Below are 23,724 nucleotides of genomic sequence, written 5' to 3'. Positions count from 1 at the left end.
CTCGTGCCAGCGGTTTGCTCTTGCCCTTGCCTGTCCCGAAAAGACCTTGGACACATATCTCCATGGATTTCATTTCTGATCTTCCGCTATCTCAGGGCATGTCCGTGATCTGGGTGATATGTGATCGCTTCTCCAAGATGGTCCATTTGGTTCCTTTGCCTAAGCTGCCTTCCTCTTCCGATCTGGTTCCTGTGTTTTTCCAGAACGTGGTTCGTTTGCACGGCATCCCTGAGAATATTGTGTCAGACAGAGGATCCCAGTTCGTTTCCAGGTTCTGGCGATCCTTTTGTAGTAGGATGGGCATTGATTTGTCGTTTTCGTCTGCTTTCCATCCTCAGACTAATGGACAGACGGAGCGAACCAATCAGACTTTGGAGGCTTATTTGAGGTGTTTTGTCTCTGCTGATCAGGACGATTGGGTGACATTCTTGCCGTTGGCTGAGTTTGCCCTTAATAATCGGGCTAGTTCCGCCACCTTGGTTTCGCCTTTTTTCTGCAACTCTGGTTTCCATCCTCGCTTTTCTTCGGGTCATGTGGAGCCTTCTGACTGTCCTGGGGTGGATTCTGTGGTGGATAGGTTGCAGCAGATCTGGAATCATGTGGTGGACAACTTGAAGTTGTCACAGGAGAGGGCTCAGCGCTTTGCCAACCGCCGCCGCGGTGTGGGTCCCCGACTACGCGTTGGGGATTTGGTGTGGCTTTCTTCCCGCTTTGTTCCTATGAAGGTCTCCTCTCCCAAATTTAAACCTCGTTTTATTGGGCCTTACAAGATATTGGAAATCCTTAATCCTGTATCTTTTCGTCTGGATCTTCCTGTGTCGTTTGCTATTCACAATGTATTTCATAGGTCCTTGTTGCGGCGGTACATTGTGCCTGTAGTTCCTTCTGCTGAGCCTCCTGCTCCGGTGTTGGTTGAGGGCGAGTTGGAGTACGTGGTGGAGAAGATCTTGGATTCTCGCCTCTCCAGGCGGAGGCTTCAGTACCTGGTCAAGTGGAAGGGCTATGGTCAGGAGGATAATTCCTGGGTGGTCGCCTCTGATGTTCATGCGGCCGATTTAGTTCGTGCCTTTCATGCCGCTCATCCTGATCGCCCTGGTGGTCGTGGTGAGGGTTCGGTGACCCCTCACTAAGGGGGGGGTACTGTTGTGAATTTGTTTTTTGCTCCCTCTAGTGGTTACTAGTTTTTTGACTCTGGTTTTTCTGTCATTCCTTTTATCCGCACCTGGGTCGTTAGTTAGGGGTGTTGCTATATAAGCTCCCTGGACCTTCAGTTCAATGCCTGGCAACGTAGTTATCAGAGCTAGTCTGCTGTGCTCTTGTCTACTGATCCTGGTTCCAGTTATATCAGCTAAGTCTGCCTTTTGCTTTTTGCTATTTGTTTTGGTTTTGTATTTTTGTCCAGCTTGTTCCAAATCTATATCCTGACCTTTGCTGGAAGCTCTAGGGGGCTGGTGTTCTCCCCCCGGACCGTTAGACGGTTCGGGGGTTCTTGAATTTCCAGTGTGGATTTTGATAGGGTTTTTGTTGACCATATAAGTTACCTTTCTTTATTCTGCTATCAGTAAGCGGGCCTCTCTGTGCTAAACCTGGTTCATTTCTGTGTTTGTCATTTCCTCTTACCTCACCGTCATTATTTGTGGGGGGCTTCTATCCAGCTTTGGGGTCCCCTTCTCTGGAGGCAAGAAAGGTCTTTGTTTTCCTCTACTAGGGGTAGCTAGATTCTCCGGCTGGCGCGTGTCATCTAGAATCAACGTAGGAATGATCCCCGGCTACTTCTAGTGTTGGCGTTAGGAGTAGAGATATGGTCAACCCAGTTACCACTGCCCTATGAGCTGGATTTTTGTATTCTGCAGACTTCCACGTTCCTCTGAGACCCTCGCCATTGGGGTCATAACACACAACGCTGCGTTTTGCGACGCATGCGTCCTTTTTTTGCTTGATTTTGGACGCACAAAAAATGCAACTTGCTGCGTCCTCTGCGCCATGACGCGTGCGCCGCAGTGACGCATGCGTCGCAAAACGCAAGTGCAACGCATGTCCATGCGCCCCCATGTTAAATATAGGGGCGCATGACGCATGCGGCGACCGACGCTGCGGCGCAGAACGCTAATGTGAATGTAGCCTTAGGGAAAAATTAAAAAAATTTAAAAAATGTATTTATTTCCATTTTCCCATTAGGGTTAGGGCTAGGGTTAGGGCTAGGGTTAGGGCTAGGGTTAGGGCTAGAGCTAGGGTTAGGGCTACATTTAGGGTTGGGGCTAAAGTTAGGGTTAGGGTTGGGGCTAAAGTTAGGGTTAGGGCTTGGATTACATTTACGGTTGGGAATAGGGTTGGGATTAGGGTTAGGGGTGTGTCTGGGTTAGAGGTGTGGTTAGGCTTACCGTTGGGATTAGGGTTAGGGGTGTGTGTGGATTAGGGTTTCAGTTATAATTGGGGGGTTTCCACTGTTTAGGCACATCAGGGGCTCTCCAAACGTGACATGGCGTCCCATTTCAATTCCAGCCAATTCTGCGTTGAAAAAGTAAAACAGTGCTCCTTCCCTTCCAAGCTCTCCCGTGCGCCCAAACAGGGGTTTACCCCAACATATGGGGTATCAGCGTACTCGGAACACATTGGAGAACAACTTTTGGGGTCCAATTTCTCCTGTTACCCTTGGGAAAATACAAAACTAGGGGCTAAAAAATAATTTTTGTGGAAAAAAAAATATTTTTTATTTGCATGGCTCTGCGTTATAAACTGTAGTGAAACACTAGGGGGTTCAAAGCTCTCACAACACATCTAGATGAGTTTCTTAGGGGGTCTACTTTCCAAAATGGTGTCACTTGTGGGGGGTTTCTACTGTTTAGGTACATTAGGGGCTCTGCAAACGCAATGTGACGCCTGCAGACCATTCCATCTAAGTCTGCATTCCAAATGGCGCTCCTTCCCTTCCGAGCCCTCCCATGCGCCCAAACGGTGGTTCCCCCCCCACATATGGGGTATCAGCGTACTCAAGACAAATTGGACAACAACTTTTGGGGTCCAATTTCTCCTGTTACCATTGGGAAAATACAAAACTGGGGGCTAAAAAATAATTTTGGGGGGAAATTTTTTATTTTTTTATTTTCACGGCTCTGCGTTATAAACTGTAGTGAAACACTTGGGGGTTCAAAGTTCTCACAGCACAACTAGATAAGTTCCTTGGGGGGTCTAGTTTCCTATATTGGGTCACTTGGGGGTTTCTACTGTTTAGGTACATTAGGGGCTCTGCAAACGCAATGTGACGCCTGCAGACCATTCCATCTAAGTCTGCATTCCAAATGGCGCTCCTTCCCTTCCGAGCCCTCCCATGCGCCCAAACGGTGGTTCCCCCCACATATGGGGTATCAGTGTACTCAAGACAAATTGGACAACAACTTTTGTGGTCCAATTTCTCCTGTTACCATTGGGAAAATACAAAACTGGGGGCTAAAAAATAATTTTTGGGGGAAATTTTTTATTTTTTTATTTTCACGGCTCTGCGTTATAAACTGTAGTGAAACACTTGGGGGTTCAAAGTTCTCACAACACAACTAGATAAGTTCCTTGGGGGGTCTAGTTTCCAATATTGGGTCACTTGTGGGGGGTTTCTACTGTTTAGGTACATTAGGGGCTCTGCAAACGCAATGTGACGCCTGCAGACCAATCCATCTAAGTCTGCATTGCAAATGATGCTCCTTCCCTTCCGAGCTCTGCCATGCGCTCAAACAGTGGTTCCCCCCCAGATATCAGGTATCAGCATACTCAGGACAAATTGGACAACAATATATAGGGTCTAATTTATCCTGTTACCCTTGGAAAAATACAAAACTGGGGGCTAAAAAATAATTTTTGTGGAAAAAAAATTTTTTTTATTTGCACGGCTCTGCGTTATAAACTGTAGTGAAACAGTTAGGGGTTCAAATCTCTCACAACACATCTAGATGAGTTCCTTAGGGGGTCTACTTTCCAAAATGGTGTCACTTGTGGAGTTTTTTTATTGTTTAGGTACATTAGGGGCTCTGCAAACGCAATGTGACGCCTGCAGACCATTCCATCTAAGTCTGCATTCCAAATGGCGCTCCATCCCTTCCGAGCCCTCCCATGCACCCAAACGGTGGTTCCCCCCCACATATAGGGTATCAGCGTACTCAGGACAAATTGGACAACAACTTTTGGGGTCCAATTTCAACTGTTACCCTCGGGAAAATACAAAACTGGGGGCTAAAATATAATTTTTGTGGGAAAAAAATTTTGTTTTATTTTTACGGCTCTGCATTATAAACTTCTGTGAAGCACTTGGTGGGTCAAAGTGCTCACCACACCTCTAGATAAGTTCCTTAGGGGGTCTACTTTCCAAAATGGTGTCACTTGTGGGGGGTTTCAATGTTTAGGCACATCAGTGGCTCTCCAAACGCAACATGGCGTCCCATCTCAATTCCTGTCAATTTTGCAGTGAAAAGTCAAATGGCGCTCCTTCCCTTCCGAGCTCTCCCATGCGCCCAAACAGTGGTTTACCCCCACATATGGGGTATCAGCGTACTCAGGACAAATTGCACAACAACTTTTGTGGTCCAATTTCTTCTCTTACCCTTGGGAAAATAAAAAATTGGGGGCGAAAAGATAATTTTTGTGAAAAAATATGATTTTTTATTTTTACGGTCCTGCATTATAAACTTCTGTGAAGCACTTGGTGGGTCAAAGTGCTCACCACACATCTAGATAAGTTCCTTAGGGGGTCTACTTTCCAAAATCGTGTCACTTGTGGGGGGTTTCAATGTTTAGGCACATCAGTGGCTCTCCAAACGCAACATGGCGTCCCATCTCAATTCCTGTCAATTTTGCAGTAAAAAGTCAAACGGCGCTCCTTCCCTTCCGAGCTCTCCCATGCGCCCAAACAGTGGTTTACCCCCACATATGGGGTATCAGCGTACTCAGGACAAATTGCACAACAACTTTTGTGGTCCAATTTCTTCTCTTACCCTTGGGAAAATAAAAAATTGGGGGCGAAAATATAATTTTTGTGAAAAAATATTATTTTTTATTTTTACGGTTCTGCATTATAAACTTCTGTGAAGCACTTGGTGGGTCAAAGTGCTCACCACACCTCTAGATAAGTTCCTTAGGGGGTCTACTTTCCAAAATGGTGTCACTTGTGGGGGGTTTCAATGTTTAGGCACATCAGTGGCTCTCCAAACGCAACATGGCGTCCCATCTCAATTCCAGTCAATTTTGCATTGAAAAGTCAAATGGCGCTCCTTCGCTTCCGAGCTCTGTCATGCGCCCAAACAGTGGTTTACCCCCACATATGGGGTATCGGCGTGCTCAGGACAAATTGTATAACATCTTTTGGGGTCCATTTTCTCCTGTTACCCTTGGTAAAATAAAACAAGTTGGAGCTGAAGTAAATTTTGTGTGAAAAAAAGTTAAATGTTCATTTTTATTTAATCATTCCAAAAATTCCTGTGAAATACCTGAAGGGTTAATAAACTTCTTGAATGTGGTTTTGAGCACCTTGAGGGGTGCAGTTTTTAGAATGGTGTCACACTTGGGTATTTTCTATCATATAGACCCCTCAAAATGACTTCAAATGAGATGTGGTCCCTAAAAAAAAATGGTGTTGTAAAAATGAGAAATTGCTGGTTAACTTTTAACCCTTATAACTCCCTAACAAAAAAAAATTTTGGTTCCAAAATGATGCTGATGTAAAGTAGACATGTGGGAAATGTTACTTATTAAGTTTTTTGTGTGACATATCACTGTGATTTAATTGCATAAAAATTCAAATTTGGAAAATTGCAAAATTTTCAAAATTTTCACCAAATTTCCATTTTTTTCACAAATAAACACAGGTAATATCAAAGAAATTTTACCACTATCATGAAGTACAATATGTCACGAGAAAACAGTGTCAGAATCACCAGGATCCGTTGAAGCGTTCCAGAGTTATAACCTCATAAAGGGACAGTGATCAGAATTGTAAAAATTGGCCCGGTCCATAACGTGCAAACCACCCTTGGGGGTGAAGGGGTAAATGTTAACATATTTTACTGGTGAATCCTTAGGCCAAAAGGAACAAATTTGAGGGGTAAGACATACCAATTTGCAAAGTTAATTTTTCCTTGGCACCCTAGTATGCACTCTATCCTGGTCACTACCCGGTGCGGAAGTATCTCTGGGCTGAGGGTAGGAAGTGTTGTCAGTCTTGCTAGCTGGGAATACATGCGCAGATACAGTAGCTGGCGTGGGTCTGTTGAGAGGGAGTCAACCGTCTCACCGCTCACAAGCGTGTTCACCGCCAAGTGTGTCGTCTTCCCGCTCAGACAGCTATTTATGTCAGACCCGCCCCCATCAGTCAGGTGTTCTGAACTACTCTGGTCAGAAATCTCTTCCCCCTGCAATAATGGTGACAGCCCCAACAGTTCCGGCCCAGACACGCAAGAGAGACAGTTAGCTTGGCTCTCCTCCCTACAAAAAGACGACTAAAACTGCTCATGTGTCCATTCAACTATATATTGTGAAATCTCAGGGTCATGGTGGTCCCCAATTCCAATATTTATCCAAGCTAGCAATATTTGATCACTTTCTAAAACTGTAATATAGAAATATTCTAAATAAAATTATAATATAGGCTGTGGCTGAGGATTAGTACAAACAGTGTCATACTGAAGAACATTGGGCCCACCAGAGGATTTGATTGTCTCCTGCTCAAGAGCAGCCCCATAGCAGCTGCAAAGTTTGCACTATGAACCCTCCTGTAGAAGAAGCCAGGGCCCTCCGGAGGTATCTCCGGTCCTCTGGCGGGCTAGTCCAACCCTGAATATAAGTTAAAAGGTTCGTCTTGCTTCGCTCACTTTCGCGGAGGGGAGAATCGGACAGGACATCATGTCTACTAAAATCAGGTATCACTAAATGCGATGTACCTGCCCCTCTCACCTCTCGAGGCGGATGTGAGCAGAGCAGGACAAACCCTTTAAAGAATGGGACTGATGCACGATATCTGCTAATCACTCAGGTGTGAGTAGATGGGACGTCGCCTGCCTCAGTCACCTCCAGAAGCGATCAGAGTCCGGATCATTCTATAAGTAATGTGACGTATTTACGAAGCTGCTGCATTTTTCATATAGATCATATTTAGCCAGTATAAATTATATCCAAATATGGAGCCTACTTGCCACCTCTCAGGGATGGCCTTGTGTTGGTCATTGGAGCGAGCAAAGTATGGCGCCAACATTCATTCCCTTTTCCAGGTCATGCCCCTCCATATCTATTCCTCGACCAATTGCATAGCCTTTGATTGGCCCCAAACCTGTAGATTTGGACAGACAATATCTGGGAAAGTCCTGTGGACATTTTTTTTTTCTTGTTCTAGAAAGCCTCCCAGCCATTCAGGAGAGTTGTACATTGCAATGCAGACCCTTTAAATGGTATGCAGCAATATGCATCAATGCAAAACTATTACTAAATCTACTGTTTAAAAATAAAATATGTAAAACAGTTTCTGTTATCGATTTATAATCCATGGAATGGCATTAATGTAAATTTGCAAATAATCGATATTGGGCAATTCATGCCACAAATTCTGGACATAAAGATGGTGTAATTAGATTGCCAAGAAATGACTCATTTTCTGTTATTTTACACATTCACAGCGTTCACAGTGCTGGTGAGCTATGAAGTAATTACAAAATTTCCCTATTTTAAATGGGATTGTGTAAGACTTGACAAATAGGGAAGTTTAAGAAAATAGAAGCTGATACATTGAAATCAAGATAACAAAACACAGTGAGTAATTTGCTAAACACATCCTCAGTGTGCCCAACACCTCGCTCTACTTTCCTTTTGCTCTATATTTTTATAAGTCTCCCAGTTCACATAGTCCTTATGTAAAATAGGAATGTGTTAAACAAATGAAGAATTTAAAGACGCAACACACACTAAATAAAAGTTGTCTGAACCCATCAACATCGACCGACCATCTAATGTGTTTAGGATACTTCTGACTGTCCCGGTCACAGGTGTGTCAGAGATTGCAAATAGTTGCACTGCATCAAGCTGCAGGAGGACTCAGCGGTTGACTTTGCAGACTCCTTCTTAGTCCTTCTGACTTTAGGACCCAGTGGCAACCTCCCCTGGCTCTAGGTGACACACCTGGACCGGGGTGTATACAACTCCCAGCTTGCTGCTGGACGTTGTGGTTGATATTTCTATTTCCAGTCCCCTGTTGCGGCTTGTAGCTATTGGAGTCAGCTTTCTTCCTCCTTGGTGTTGCCGGAGGACATCTGTGTTACATCTCTGAGTCTTCTCAAGATAAGTGTTCTCCTTGTTTGTCTATCCCAGCTGTCTTCAGTGGTAATGGGGATTGACTAGCGCTCATCCTGTCCTTCCCAATGCAGGGCTTATTGCCAGGGTCAGGCAGGGATTAGGTATCCTGCTTGGCGATAGGTGCAGAACCTATATAGGGCAGACCGGGTGACGTTAGATCTGTCTAGGGGTCTCCACTCCCCCCTTCCCTAGTATTTAGTTCCCTTTCCCTTATCCCTCCGTGTTGCACTTAGTCTTTCCTACACTGTGCATGACAGTCCCCCCGCAAATAATGTCGGGACAATTAAGAGATTGGGTGGATGAAATTAAATTGCCCCGGGACATAAGTAGCACTTAGCAGCAGATATCTCATAGAGAAAACACAAACTTTCAGCCAAATACTGCTGTGTATGGGGGAGTAAGAGTGATCTTTCACTCCCAGCTATCTAATGTGTATGGCCAGCCTTACTTATAACAACCAGGTATGAGTAGATTGGGGGTGCATTGTGGATCTGCTTATTCCTTCCAACCATACTCTTACATAACAGAAGAACTACAGAACATGTTTATAGGCATCTCATTGAGTCCTACAGTAACATTGCTTGCTTTTAGTGTCTTCTGTAGAATCCTTAAGCCTCATTCAGATGTCTTTGAAACAGGGTCCATAATGCAAAGACCGGTTGCAGGTCTTCAGACCCAAACTTGACAGCCTCATGGGCATATATGAGCTGCCAAGTTTGGGTCTGGCGAGTCATGGTCAGTCCATGCATTACCATCTGTACTTGGACTGTGTTTCACGGATATTTAAATTTGCTCTTAATTGGATTCTTAGAAACCTTGCATTGCACATGTAACTATAAAGAAATAAAAACAGATGTCTTGACATTAATCTTATGTTTTTTTAAAGGCCTTATGCTCGATCTTAAGCCATGACAACTTGATGGATGAACGCGCTGTAGGAAGATCGATCTTGTGCAAACCTAGATAGGTCCACCAGGGTCTTCTCCGCTGTTAACTTCATAGCATCAAGCTATTGGGTTTCTGGTCTTCCTCTTAGCCTTGTTCCTTCTATTCTTCCGACCATGATGTTCTTCTCCAGTGATTGCTGTCTTCATATGATGTGTCCAAAGTTGGCAAGTCCTAGCTTGGTGATCCTTGCTTCAAGTAACTTGTCTGGCTTAATTTCTTCCAAGATTGATTTGTTTGTTCTTCTTGCCATACATGGGATTGATCAGGGGCGTAACTACCGCGGTTGCAGCGGTCGCCAGTGCAACCGGGCCCGGCGGGTCAGGGGCCCGGCAGGTCAGAAGCACCCAACACTATGTTGCAGTGCAGGAGATTCCTCCTGCACGGCAACAGTCCGAGGCGTATCTAGGGGGAGGGGGCAGCCGGGGCACGTGAGAGACAGGAAGCAGCTCCAGTCATCACGGTGAGACAGCTTCTCCTGCTCTGCACTCTGCAGCCCCGGGACAGAAGGCGAGAGCAGGGGGGAGGTGCGGGACAGAGCCGCTTTAGTCAGGAGAAGCTGAGGAGCTGCAGCCAGTTTACATCAGCCACCCCTGTACCAGAGAGGAGATTGTGAGTTGTGTATATGAGCTGGTATCCGGTGTGTGTGTCTGATATCTGTAGTGTGTGTGTGTGTGTGATATCTATAGTGTGTGTGTGTGATATCTGTAGTGTGTGTGTGATATCTGTAGTATGTGTGTGTGTGATATCTGTAGTATGTGTGTGTGATATCTGTAGTGTGTGTGTGATATCTGTAGTGTGTGTGTGTGATATCTGTAGTGTGTGTGTGTGATTTCTGTAGTGTGTGTGTGATATCTGTAGTGTGTGTGTGTGTGTGTGTGTGTGTGATATCTGTAGTATGTGTGTGTGATATCTGTAGTGTGTGTGATATCTGTATGTGTGTGTGTGATATCTGTAGTATGTGTGTGTGTGATATCTATAGTGTGTGTGTGTGTGTGATATCTATAGTGTGTGTGTGTGTGTGTGATATCTGTAGTGTGTGTGATATCTGTAGTGTGTGTGATATCTGTAGTATGTGTGTGTGATATCTGTAGTGTGTGTGTGTGATATCTGTAATATGTGTGTGTGTGATATCTATAGTGTGTGTGTGATATCTGTAGTATGTGTGTGTGTGATATCTGTAGTGTGTGTGTGATATCTGTAGTATGTGTGTGTGATATCTTGTGTGTGTGTGTGATATCTGTAGTGTGTGAGTGATATCTGTAGTATGTGTGTGTGTGATATCTGTAGTATGTGTGTGTGTGATATCTGTAGTATGTGTGTGTGATATCTGTAGTGTGTGTGTGATATCTGTAGTGTGTGTGTGTGATATCTGTAGTGTGTGTGTGTGATATCTGTAGTGTGTGTGTGTGATATCTGTAGTATGTGTGTGTGATATCTGTAGTATGTGTGTGCGTGAGACGGGCGTAACTACCACGGTCGCAGCTGCAAGCGGCTCTGGCAGGTCAGGGGCCCGTGTGTCCCCTTGAGCCTGTCTCCCTTGTCCCCTTATGCTTGTGTCCCTTGTCCCCGTGTGCCAGTCTCCCTTGCCCATTAGTCCCTGTGTGTCCCCATGTGCCTGTCTCCTTTGTCCCCTTGTGCTTGTGTCAGTCTCCTTTGTCCCCTTGTGCTTGTGTCAGTCTCCCTTGCCCACTAGTCCCTGTGTGTCAGTCTCCTTGTGCTTGTATCCCTTGTCCCCGTGTGTCCCCTTGTGTCAGTCTCTCTTGCCCACTAGTCCCTGTGTGTCCCCTTGTGCCTGTCTCCCTTGTCCCCTTGTGCTTGTCCCTTGTCCCCGTGTGTCCCCTTGTGTCAGTCTCCATTGCCCACTAGTCCCCTTAAACTGTAAAGCGCTGCGGAATATGTTGGAACTATATGAATAAAGATTATTATTATTGTATCAGTCTCCCTTGCCCACTAGTCCCGGTGTGTCCCCTTGTGTCAGTCTCCTTTGCCCACTAGTCCCTGTGTCCCCTTGTGCCAGTCTCCCTTGTCCACTAGTCCCCGTGTGCCCCTTGTGTCAGTCTCCCTTGCCCACTTGTCCCCGTGTGCCCCTTGTGTAAGGCTCCCTTGCCCACTAGTCCCCTTGTGTCATTCTCCTTTGTCCCCTTGTATCAGTCTCCCTTGCCCACTAGTCCCCTTGTAACTTTCTCCCCTGCCTCCTAGCCCCCATGTGTCCCCTTGTGCCTGTCTTCCTTGCTCCCTAGCCCCCCTTTGTTACCCTTGTGCCGGTCTCCCCTAACCACCTTGTGCCCTCTCCCCTGCCCCCTCGTCACCATTTGCTCGTGTCTTTCTCACTGCCCCTGTATGGAGGGGCTGCATTATACTATGAGGGGGGCTGCATTGTATTCTATGGGGGTTACATTGAATTGTATGGCAGGGCTGCAGGGGGGGTGGGGTTCCCATTTGGAAGTTCGCACCGGGGCCCATAACTTTGTAGTTACGCCACTGGGATTGATAATTTCCTTCTCCAGCACCACATTTCAAAGGCGTTGATTCTTCTTCTGTGTTGTTTCTTTATTGTTCAGGTTTCGCATCTATTTGTTGCTACAGAAAAGACAAAACTATGTACGAGCCGTGTCTTCGTCGCCAGTGAAATGTTCCTCAATGTGAAGATCTTGTGACTTCATTCTTGCTTTTTTGCTTTGCCCATAGATATTCTTTTATTGATGCTGTCGTGTCTCCAACTTGAGTTATCATTGATCCGAGTAGGTTGAATTCCTCTACAACTTCCAGTTCATCACCGTCCATCTCAAATGAGTCTCGGTCATATTGCGCTCATACAAATAAGCCTGTTATTCACTTAATAGGTCAAAATAAATATAATGTCAGCTCTGCTCCACCAGTTCTTCACAGTGTCAACTCCGCTACATTGCTGTGCCAGCCCTGCCATATTGAATTTCAATTGCAAATTCCATTCTAATACACCAGAAAGTGTTGTAAGACTATCGGAGGACATACACTTATGCAATAAAGGACATTGGTAAAGTAAAAGACCTACACGGATATGATTGCATTACAGAAATCATTTTCATAATGTATTACTGTAAATTATTTGGAGTTATGTAGAAGTAAAAACTGAAGGATACATTTTTTCATCAGTAAATCAAAATACCTTCCAGTATTGAATCCAGCTTGAATGCAAAATCTCAAAAATAGGCCCAGTGTCACAGGTATTTATTAGTATTGGTGTAATTGGGGTATATTGATCTTTTGGGCCCCCTGGAGCTCCAGGACACGCTTGCAACCCTTGCGCCCAGTGTAGTTATATCCCTTCTTACGTGGTTGGGACCAGGTTACACACATATTGTTGTGTAGGATTTTAAAGGGAATCTGTCAGCAGGTTTTTCTATTTAATCTGAGAGCAGTATAATGTAGGGACTGAGAGCCTGATTCCAGGGATGTGACACTTATTATAAACCCAAAATAATATTCATTAAACAGATATTAGGTTAATTTTATATTATTTTATTAACATTTAAGGCAAAATGACACAAAAATACATAATAAAATCAAGGAATTTTATTGAAATAATTTAAAATACAAAATATAAAAGAAGCAAAATAAATTAATAAAACTGTATGTGGGGGCTGGGTATGTCAGGCCAATTGGTAAAAATAAAATATATAGAGAGAGAGAATATAGAAAACATCTGTATTAAATAAAAATAATTCTATTGTTCATTTTAGATAGTGACTGGTATAAAAAATGAATAAATATGTGAATGTAAATTAATAAAAAATAAGGGTATACGTGCATAAAAATAAGCGTGCATAGAAATACATATATGTGTACCAAATCAAATAAAGTTCATTTGAAAAGTGCCAGTGCTTATGAAGCGTTCCTGATTAAAGGTGCAAAGTAAAAATAAATGGACAGAAAATAAAATAATTATGCCAAGTGAACGAGCCACAAATACCAATCGATATGACGTACCACTGTCCCCGCACGCACCACTCCAACTCACATTTCGCTGCCGCTTCATCAGGGGTGGACACTTCCTCTGGACTGCATGTCACTTATCACCCATTTTACAGGTACTCCATGACTTCAGCTAATGGCAGTATTGTGACAATTTTATCACCTTTATTTTGAGATCGTATGTGCGCACTATGTGGTCATTTATATTTCCAGTAGTACTGCCACATACTGTATGCACGGTCACCTTATTGTAGTATACAGCTACTTTTTATTTAGATTTGTTTCATTGTGAATTTTTGGCACCCTTTTCATCACCTTTTACCTGCTTTTATGGCCAGCCTCACACTAGCGAGTTTTACGGACGTATGAGCGCATAAACTACGTCCGTAAAATTCGCATTACACACGGCCCAATGATTCCCTATGTCTCAGCTCCTATCTGCCGTATATTACGCATCCGTAATATACGGTCTTGTACGGCCGTAGAAAATCGCAGCATGCTGCGTTTGTCACCGTATTGCGCAAAAAAATCGCCAATGAAAGTCTATGGGGGCGAGAAAAATATGGATTCCACACGGACCAGCAGTGTGACCTGCGAGAAATACGCAGCGGTGTTAGTGAAAAGCCGGTAATTCAATTGCCGGCTTTTAATTTCTCCTTCACAAACCCGACATGATATGAGACATGGTTTACATACAGTAAACCATCTCATATCCCTTTTTTTTTGCATATTCCACACTACTAATGTTAGTAGTGTGTATGTGCAAAATTTGGGTGCTGTAGCTGCTAAAATAAAGGGTTAAATGGCGGAAAAAATTGGCGTGGGCTCCCGCGCAATTTTCTCCGCCAGAGTGGTAAAGCCAGTGACTGAGGGCAGATATTAATAGCCTAGAGAGGGTCCATGGTTATTGGCCCCCCCCTGGCTACAAACATCTGCCCCCAGCCACCCCAGAAAAGGCACATCTGGAAGATGCACCTATTCTGGCACTTGGCCACTCTCTTCCCACTCCCGTGTAGCCGTGGGATATGGGGTAATGAAGGGTTAATGTCACCTTGCTATTGTCGGGTGACATTAAGCCAGATTAATAATGGAGAGGCGTCAATTATGACACCTATCCATTATTAATCCAATTGTATGAAATGGTTAAAAAACACACACACACATTATTAAAAAGTATTTTAATGAAATAAACACACAGGTTGTTTTAGTATTTTATTGCTCTCTCAATCCACCTGAAGACCCTCGCTTGGCAAAATAATAAACCAACAATATACATACCTTCTGATGAACTGTCAGGTCCCACGAAGTAAATCCATCTGAAGGGGTTAAATCATTTTACAGGCAGGAGCTGCGCTAAAGCACTCGCTCGTACCTGTAAACCCCGGGTGCTGAAAGGAAAGCTGGGTGATCTGTACTTACATTGAGTCGCGGTGAGGCGCCCTCTGGTGGATGAACTCATATGAACTCGAGCGTGAGAACTTTTCCAAGGCTGCAGTTCATGAGGACATCCAGCAGAGGGCGCCTCACCGCGACTCAATGTAAGTACAGATCACTCAGCTTTCCTTTCAGCACCCGGGGTTTACAGGTACGAGCGAGTGCTTTAGCGCAGCTCCTGCCTGTAAAATGATTTAACCCCTTCAGATGGATTTACTTTGTGGGACCTGACAGTTCATCAGAAGGTATGTATATTGTTGGTTTATTATTTTGCCAAGCGAGGGTCTTCAGGTGGATTGAGAGAGCAATAAAATACTAAAACAACCTGTGTGTTTATTTCATTAAAATACTTGTAAATAATGTGTGTGTGTTTTATTAACCATTTAGTACTATTGGATTAATAATGGATATGTGTCATAATTGACGCCTCTCCATTATTAATCTGGCTTAATGTCACCTTACAATAGCAAGGTGGCATTAACCCTTCATTACCCCATATCCCACCGCTACACGGGAGTGGGAAGAGAGTGGCCAAGTGCCAGAATAGGCGCATCTTCCAGATGTGCCTTTTCTGGGGTGGCTGGGGGCAGATGTTTGTAGCCAGGGGGGGCCAATAACCATGGACCCTCTCTAGGCTATTAATATCTGCCCTCAGTCACTGGCTTTACCACTCTGGCGGAGAAAATTGCGCGGGAGCCCATGCCAATTTTTTCCGACATTTAACCCTTTATTTTAGCAGCTACAGCACCCAAATTTTGCACATACACACTACTAACATTAGTAGTGTGGAATATGCAAAAAAAAGGGGGATATGAGATGGTTTACTGTATGTAAACCATGTCTCATATCCTGTCGGGTTTGTGAAGGAGAAATGAAAAGCCGGCAATTGAATTACCGGCTTTTCACATATATCGCGCTGGATTAAATATAAATACAGAATACATATACATGTGTCTCGATTACATATATATATATATATATATATATATATATATATATATATATACTGTATATATGTTTTACCGAACATTTAGCACATAAATCCATTAGATGTTGGTTTTGCAAGCCTGCGAGAAAATATCGCAGTACGGATGCCATACGGATTACATACGGAGGATGCCATGCGCAAAATACGCTGACACACCCTGCCTACGGATGACAGACGGATCACTATTTTGGGGACTTTTCTGCGTATTGCGGCCGTAAAAAACGGACCGTATTTTTATACGCTGAGTGTGAGGCTGGCCTATGGGGTTTATATTGTATACATGTCTGGTGATTCTGCCATAATTATATTGATTTGATATTTAATATTTTTTTTTTTCTGTAAATTATTTTTTGCAGCAACATTTATTCATTTGTATAATTATGTTGCTGCCATCATATGAGTAATTTATGTCCAGCTGGTCCTCAGTTGTATGCGTCCCTCTTCCCTGTGTTTTTGTTCCGACCTGCACCAATTTTATATTAGATTATCAATAAAATAGTGGTTTTCATTTATATGGGTTCAAAGTCGGTTTGCTCTTTGTTTATGAATTATTAATACTGATATGCCCTACTACATATCCGTGGCAAAAATATCGTTATTTGAATTCGCGCATTATATATTTTTTTACACATTATATCAAATATTATACCTATTTTTTTGTGTGCATTGTTTTTGAGATCTTTGTGACTCAATATGCAATATACACAGAAAGCTGCCAATCAGTGGTGTGGGCTGGGATATGCAGGGTTCAGCATTCTGAGCTCTGCTAGATTTGCAGCAGAGAAAGCAGGGTTTTTATTACAACTACAGCAAGCAGCCCAGTAAGTGATAAATCACTGGAATCAGGGTCTCAGCCTCTACATCACACTGTTCTCGGATTCCATAGCATAAACCTGCTGACAGATTCCAGATAAATATGTACAGTTTCACCACATTTATTTCCAATAATAGTTATTAAGCTTCCTTTAGAATGGTTCAAGGCAACTGTGCTCCATTGGCGCCGAGTCCTATGTTGATGGCCTTATGATCCGTACCCAACTCTTATTTATGGTGCGACCATCTGGCTCCATACTGTAAAAAGGTCAGGGCCCTTCCCACCTCTGATCCTCCACCTGGTAACCCATAATATACATTTGATGGCCATCGGAGCAGGCCAGTGTTTGGGAAGGAAAGAACATGGTCATAATGCCGCATTGATCAAGTTATTACCTTTTCCATGCACGACACTTTGGAAGAAATGGAAGAGGGAACAGCCTGATCTTTCTGCACATTTTCCCGTCCATACCATTTATTCAGTCTGGACATGTGGAAGTGTAAAGAAGATGATCTTGTGCTTATGAAAATAACAGTCAAAAGCCCCATAGATTAACCCTCGTAGGTAGCCTGCTGCCTGCAAACAAACTGCTACCTCGGGCCCCTATTTGAATACATTATCCTAGGTTTCCGATTACTGACGATGTATCTGGCTAATGGCTAATGAGCCTAGGAGAGAAGCAGATGGCTTTAGGAAATAGTGCACTGGAAGAGGGCAATTCCATCTATTGTCCCCTTTATAACTATTTTTTTCACATTATAAAGAAGCACGTCCATCAAAGCTTTTATCCTCTTAATATATTGCAGTCACCATATTATATAGCACTGTGTAACTACAATTGCTCATTTTACCTTTCTACTCAACTAATTCTTCTCTTTTCTCTGCTCTATGTAGAAACAATAAGTCTCTTTTCCCAGCATTTTATCATCCCCTACTTCAACTCCTGTTCCAGCTGTTCCCTCCTCCCCCTGAGAGACTTCTGTAATGTGCTATGCCCAAAAGTGGTGCACGTGGATTTGTGGACCCATTCTGCCACAGGACCGGGCCTGCCATGGAAGGGGCTTAGCTAAGCGGCTACCAGGTGTTCCTGATGGTGGAGACAGATTGGGCTGCAGGTGGCCTCCAGGTACCACTCCTAAGCAGATTGCGGTACTGCAGCTGCTGACTGCAGGGTGAGATTCACTGACAGGCACTAGGGCTATGTTCAGACACACCGGTGTAGGATACTGGATCACGGACTGGCCGCACCAAGACCGGGGACTTATGATACAGGACTGGCCGCACCTGGACCTGGGGACAACGTTCAGGCAGCGGCCACACCGGGACCAGGGATTCGGGTTCAGGACTCTGGCCACACCGGGACCAGGGATTCGGGTTCAGGACTCTGGCCACACCGGGACCAGGGATTCGGGTTCAGGACTCTGGCCAGGGAACACTGGCAGCACCAAGACCAGGGGACAATCTTAAGGTATTAGCTGCACTGGGACCAGGGATTCTGGTACAGGACACTGGCCACACCAGGACCAGGGGACCTCACAATTGAACTGGTAGAGCACCAACTACCTAATGACTCACCTCGTTGCTTGGCGACTCCCTAGTGGAGAGGGAGTCTTTTATGCAAGATGCCTTTCAGCTATTGGCTGGGAGCCATATTGCAGGTGTACTAAATGCCTCTCAACAACAAGCTGAGGGGATTTACTATACGGGCGTGTTGCCTCTTTAAGAGCAGGAGACCGCGCGCACACTAGGCGTGATGCTGGGAACTGCGGCGCAAACAGAGCAGGGAGCACGCTGGGGAGAAGGATCATGGATTGAGGAGGGGACACAAGCAGGGGCGCCAGCAATAGTGCTATTCAGTGACTTATAACTCATGCAGGGAAAAGTCCTGTATGTTTCAACATCGAGCTTAGAAGGATTCAGCTAGTCAGTTTATAATCATGTGATGCCAGAGACCTAATAGAAAAGAGAAGAAGTATCTGGGTAGACAGGCAAAATGAGCAATTGTAAGTACACAGTGCTATATAATATGATGACTGCAATATATTAGGAGGAGGGAAAGGTGGAGGAGGTGGGATAAGAAAGAGGAGGAGGGGGAGGAGGAAGTAGAGGAGGAGGAAGAGGAGGGGGAGGAGGAGTGTTTCTTTAATTGCAGATGTGGTGGTCTGGTATCATTTATGAGTAGAACCAGATTATTAATGCTATCAAAAAAATAAAAATTGGAAACTATTGTATAATATGTTGCATTGTATTTGGCATTGGTGCCAGCAACCAAACCTATCCCAGCCACTCCTAGAAATAACCGCCAAGTCCTCATTTTCCTGGAATGCTAAGTTGATGGACTCAAACAAATAATAAAAGGTAAAAGAAAACTAAAGAAAAACCACTTAAAGCCCAACCAATCATTGCCAACAGTGTTCCAAGCCAAACAATGCCTCTCTGGCCATTGTCATGCACATGTACGAGTAACCTAACCCTGTGTGAAACGTGGAAATTCATAGGTGTTAATTCATTTTTGACGACTTTTACACAATTGGATTTCCTGCACGACCATAATAAATTCCCTCAGTTGCTCCCTGGGCCACAAAGTGATAAAGCAGGGCAGTTTCTTTGCAGGATAAATGCAATTTTAAAATATATTTATATATGTTACACCCCCCTGCCCAGGACTGTTGATGCATGGAGGTTCACATTCTGAGACCCCCCATCTATTACTAAAACCAATGGGGAGAAGTGCTCGCATTATGTGTGGGCAGAGTCCAGGAAGCAAATCTGCAACATTAGTTTTACCATAACTATTGTACTCTGATACATCTATATATATATATGTCTAAGGGGTACTTCCGTCTTTCTGTCGGCAACTTCCGTCACGGAAATCCCGCGTCACTGATTGGTCTCGCCAGCTGCCTGTCATGGCTGCCGCGACCAATCAGCGACGGGCACAGTCCGATTAGTCCCTCCCTACTCCCCCCGTCAGTGCCCCCTGTGTGCTTCACTGCTGACACATGACCCGCACATGGTGCACGAGGTGATAATGGGGAGGAAGCAGCGAGCGCTCACAATGCAGGACATGGAAATACAACGGGGAGATCACAGCAGCCGCCATCATCTGACCTGTGCCCAGGGCTCCGCACATTCCCGGGAGCAGCCACGATGTCCTCCGCCAGCAACGGCCTCCGTGCCGGACTACAGGAAGGGCAGACTATCACCCCACACGTGAACAGCTCTTAGGAGCCAGCCCATGTGCCGGCACTGTGGAGTCCTGCAGGTTGCCCCGTGTGAGCCACACCCCCAACCGGGCCCTCGGCCTCTCCGTCATCTACACACGTGTCCTGTTATTGTTAGGCGCGGGCCATGTGCTGCTCCTGCACTGCCGGAGATGGCGCCTCTGCCGCTCTCACCACCGGCCGTACATCTGCTCCTCTCATGGACGGACGGGACGGTCTCCAGAAAGCTGCCATACTACTTGGGCTGTGTTACATACGTCTCTGTGTTATATACTACGTGGGCTCTGCTATATACTACGTGGGCTCTGCTATATACTATGTGGGCTCAGCTTTATACTACGTGGCCTCTGCTATATACTACGTGGCCTCTGCTATATACTACGTGGTCTCTGCTATATACTACCTGGCTGGGCAATATACTATGTGCTCTGTGTTATATACTGCGTGGGCTGTGCTATATACTACGTGGGCTGTGCTATATACTACTATACATATTCTAGAATACCCGATGCGTTAGAATCGGGCCACCATCTAGTTTATTATAATATTTAGTAATATGAAAAAAAGGAGGAAGGAAATGTTCACAAATACAGTATGTAACACGCCTGTTGTAACTGTAACTTGCGTCAAGAGGATTTTGATGACTGCTGTTTGAAAAATCTGTAGCAACTTCAGTTGGAGCTTAAATTAATGATTTCTTTTAAAAGGGGTTGTCCCATCGGGGTCATTTATGGCATATGGACTGGATATGCTACAAAATGTGTGAGAGGTGCAAGTTCCATAACTAGGACCCAGACCTAGCTTTTGAGGCACAGTGATGTCATAGTGCATAGATAAAACACTGATTGAATAGCACAAGGATAATACACACAGTGATGACACAGCACAGGGATAATGAACACAATGATTTCACAGCACAGGGATAATACACACTCAGAGGCGTATCTAGGGTTTCTGGCACCCGGGGCAAGAATTCATTTTGGCGCCCCCCCCCCAGGACATATGCGATTTGCACACTTAGTCATGTACCCACGAGCTGCTCTCCTTAATGCTCTAAATATTCAGTGAAAAACTGAGAGAAGCAGGAAGAGAAGCTCGTTGTCACAGGACCATAAGTATGAAAATCACATATGAGTGAAGTGTCCATGTGACGACTACTGGAACCTGCAGAGCTGACTCCTGACATCGCAGCTTCTGAATTCTCACAGGTAATGCACTGCACACTTTTAGGATTCTCCCTTGCCGGTGGACGGTCATGTCAGCACAAGCATGTGATTTGTATACTTCTGACCACATTCCGACCAGACGTGCCCAGCCTCACTCAGTTAATTTTCATTGAGTGAGGCCACACATGTCTAGTCAGCACGTGACCGCATGTATGTAAATCACCAGCACGAGAGAATCCTGACAGCGTACAGGGCGCACTGTGAGAAGTCAGAAGTCTGCAGTCACAAAGAATGACTGCAGACTCAATACAAACCTGGACAACCCCTTTAATGCTCCTAACATAAATAAAAACATGAGAATTAGTCAGTATCACAAATAACATTTACACCCAGGTACCTTATAGATGACGTCATCTCTGGAGTCGTTCTCCTTCTTTTCTTCATCTTGTCCAGACCCCATGATGAGTTTTCTCATCCACAGCCGTCTCTGCAGACTTCCATCTTCTCCGCTCTTTTGCAGAAAATCTCCACATGATGCCCTTAAAGATACAAGTGTCATTATAATGCTCCTGAATAAAAAATTGCCCCTCACTATATTGTCTGCATAAAATATGACCCCCACACTGTCCCTCTTATGGTACATGCTCTTCACACTGACCTCTCCTTTCCATACCGGACCCCTCTTCACACTGTCCTCTCACACTGTGTCCCCCCTATAGGGCCCAGTATTTATACTGTACTCTCTAATCACACTCCCCCTCCTTGGTATACTGTCCCCTCCTGGCTGTGCCCTTACACTGTCCCTCCATGCTACGCCCCCACTACTCAGTTTCTATTCTATGCCCAATCACTTTTCTCCCCCCATACTGTCTCCTCACACTATTCCCCTCCCTCCTCATACTGTCTCCTCTCACATCCCTCCTGTTCACCATACTGTCTCCTCATATATTTACCCCCTCACTTTCTATACTGCCTGCTCACCTGACTCCCCATTGTGTCTGCACACATCCCATCACCCTCACTCCCCGTACTCTGTAAACATGCATTTTTCACATCGCTACTCATACTGTGCCAGCATACATTCCCCCATTCGCTCCCCATACTGTCCGCACCCATCCCCCCGTACTGTTTCCTCATACATGCCCCCCATTCTCCTTTACTGTTTCCTCATATATGCCTATTATTTTCCTCTACCCCACCCCATCATTGCTCTCTTCACCACCTCCATCTTCGCCTTCTCCACCACCACTATCATTGCTTTCTCCCCCACCACCCCATAATTTCCCATTCCACCACCTCAATCATTTCCTCCTTTGTCTTTTCCACCATATCCATCATTTTCTCTTCCCCCACCATCCCCATCATTGCCCTTTCCACCACGATCATCATTGTCCTTTCAGCCGCCATCACCATACTTGCCCATTCCACCACCTCCATCATTTTCTCCCCCTCCAATATCATCAGTGTGCTTTCCACCACCACCATCCTTGTCCATTCTACCACGTCCATAATTTCTTCCCCCCCCATTATTGCCCTTTCCACCACCTCCATGATTTCCTCCTCCCCACCATCATTGCATTATCCCCCCACCACCATCGACCATTCCAATTTCCACCTCCATCATTGCCCATTCCACCACCTCTGTTATGATCTGGTGGCCTAAGAGCAGCATGAGATGTACTCTGGAGAAGGTGGTACCTGTACTGACCGCAGACCCTGAACTTAACACCGCAACTAGAAGTAGCCGTGGAATGTACCTATCACTCCCTAGACATCTCGACACAGCCGGAGGACTAATTACCCCTAGACATAGAAAAGGGAAAACTATCTTGCCTCAGAGAAAATTCCCAAAGGATAGACAGCCCCCCACAAATATTGACTGTGAGAGGAGAGGGAAAAACATACACAGACTGAAATCAGAATTTAGCAAAGGAGGCCACTTCTAGCTAAATAGAAAGGATAGGACAGAGTACTATGCGGTCAGTATTAAAACACTAGAAAATATCCACCACAGAAAATACAAAATCTCCACAGCTAACTAAAGATATGGAGGGTATATCTGCATCTCCAGAGATACCAGCTTGGCTAAACAAATCCTTATACAGACCAAGCTGGACAAGACAAAAACATGGAAAAGAACTGAACAATAAGGCCACAGCATGTGGACAGCAAAAATCAAGGCCAGAACTTATCTTTGTTGAAATGAACAGCAAAGCAGGAGAGAGCAGGCAGGGATGTGAATCCTCCAGGAACAATGGACAACTGGCACTGACTAAAGGGTCAAGCAAGGCTAAATAGCCCAGTCAAGATTGCAAAAACTTGACACACCTGATGAATGCTGCGATCCAGAGACAGCAGCACCACTACTTATAACCACCGGAGGGAGCCCAAGAGCAGAATTCACAACAGTACCCCCCCCTTGAGGAGGGATCACCGAACCCTCACCAGAGCCCCCAGGCCGATCCGGACGAGCCAAATGAAAGGCACGAACCAAATCCTCAGCATGAACATCGGAGGCAACAACCCAAGAATTATCCTCCTGGCCATAACCCTTCCATTTGACAAGATACTGAAGCTTCCGCCTCGAAAAACGGGAATCCAAAATCTTCTCAACCACATACTCCAACTCCCCATCAATCAACACCGGGGCAGGAGGATCAACAGAGGGAACAACGGGCACCACACATTTCCGCAACAAAGATCTATGAAAAACATTATGGATGGAAAAAGAGGCTGGAAGGGCCAAACGAAAAGACACTGGATTGATAATCTCAGAAATCCTATAAACCGAGGCTTAAACTTAGGGGAAGAAACCTTCATAGGAACATGACGGGAAGAAAACCAGACCAAATCCCCAACCCGAAGCCGGGAACC

This window comes from Ranitomeya variabilis, chromosome 1 (assembly GCF_051348905.1).
Source record: "Ranitomeya variabilis isolate aRanVar5 chromosome 1, aRanVar5.hap1, whole genome shotgun sequence".
Lineage (NCBI taxonomy): Eukaryota > Metazoa > Chordata > Amphibia > Anura > Dendrobatidae > Ranitomeya > Ranitomeya variabilis.
This window is presented reverse-complemented; position numbering follows the sequence as displayed.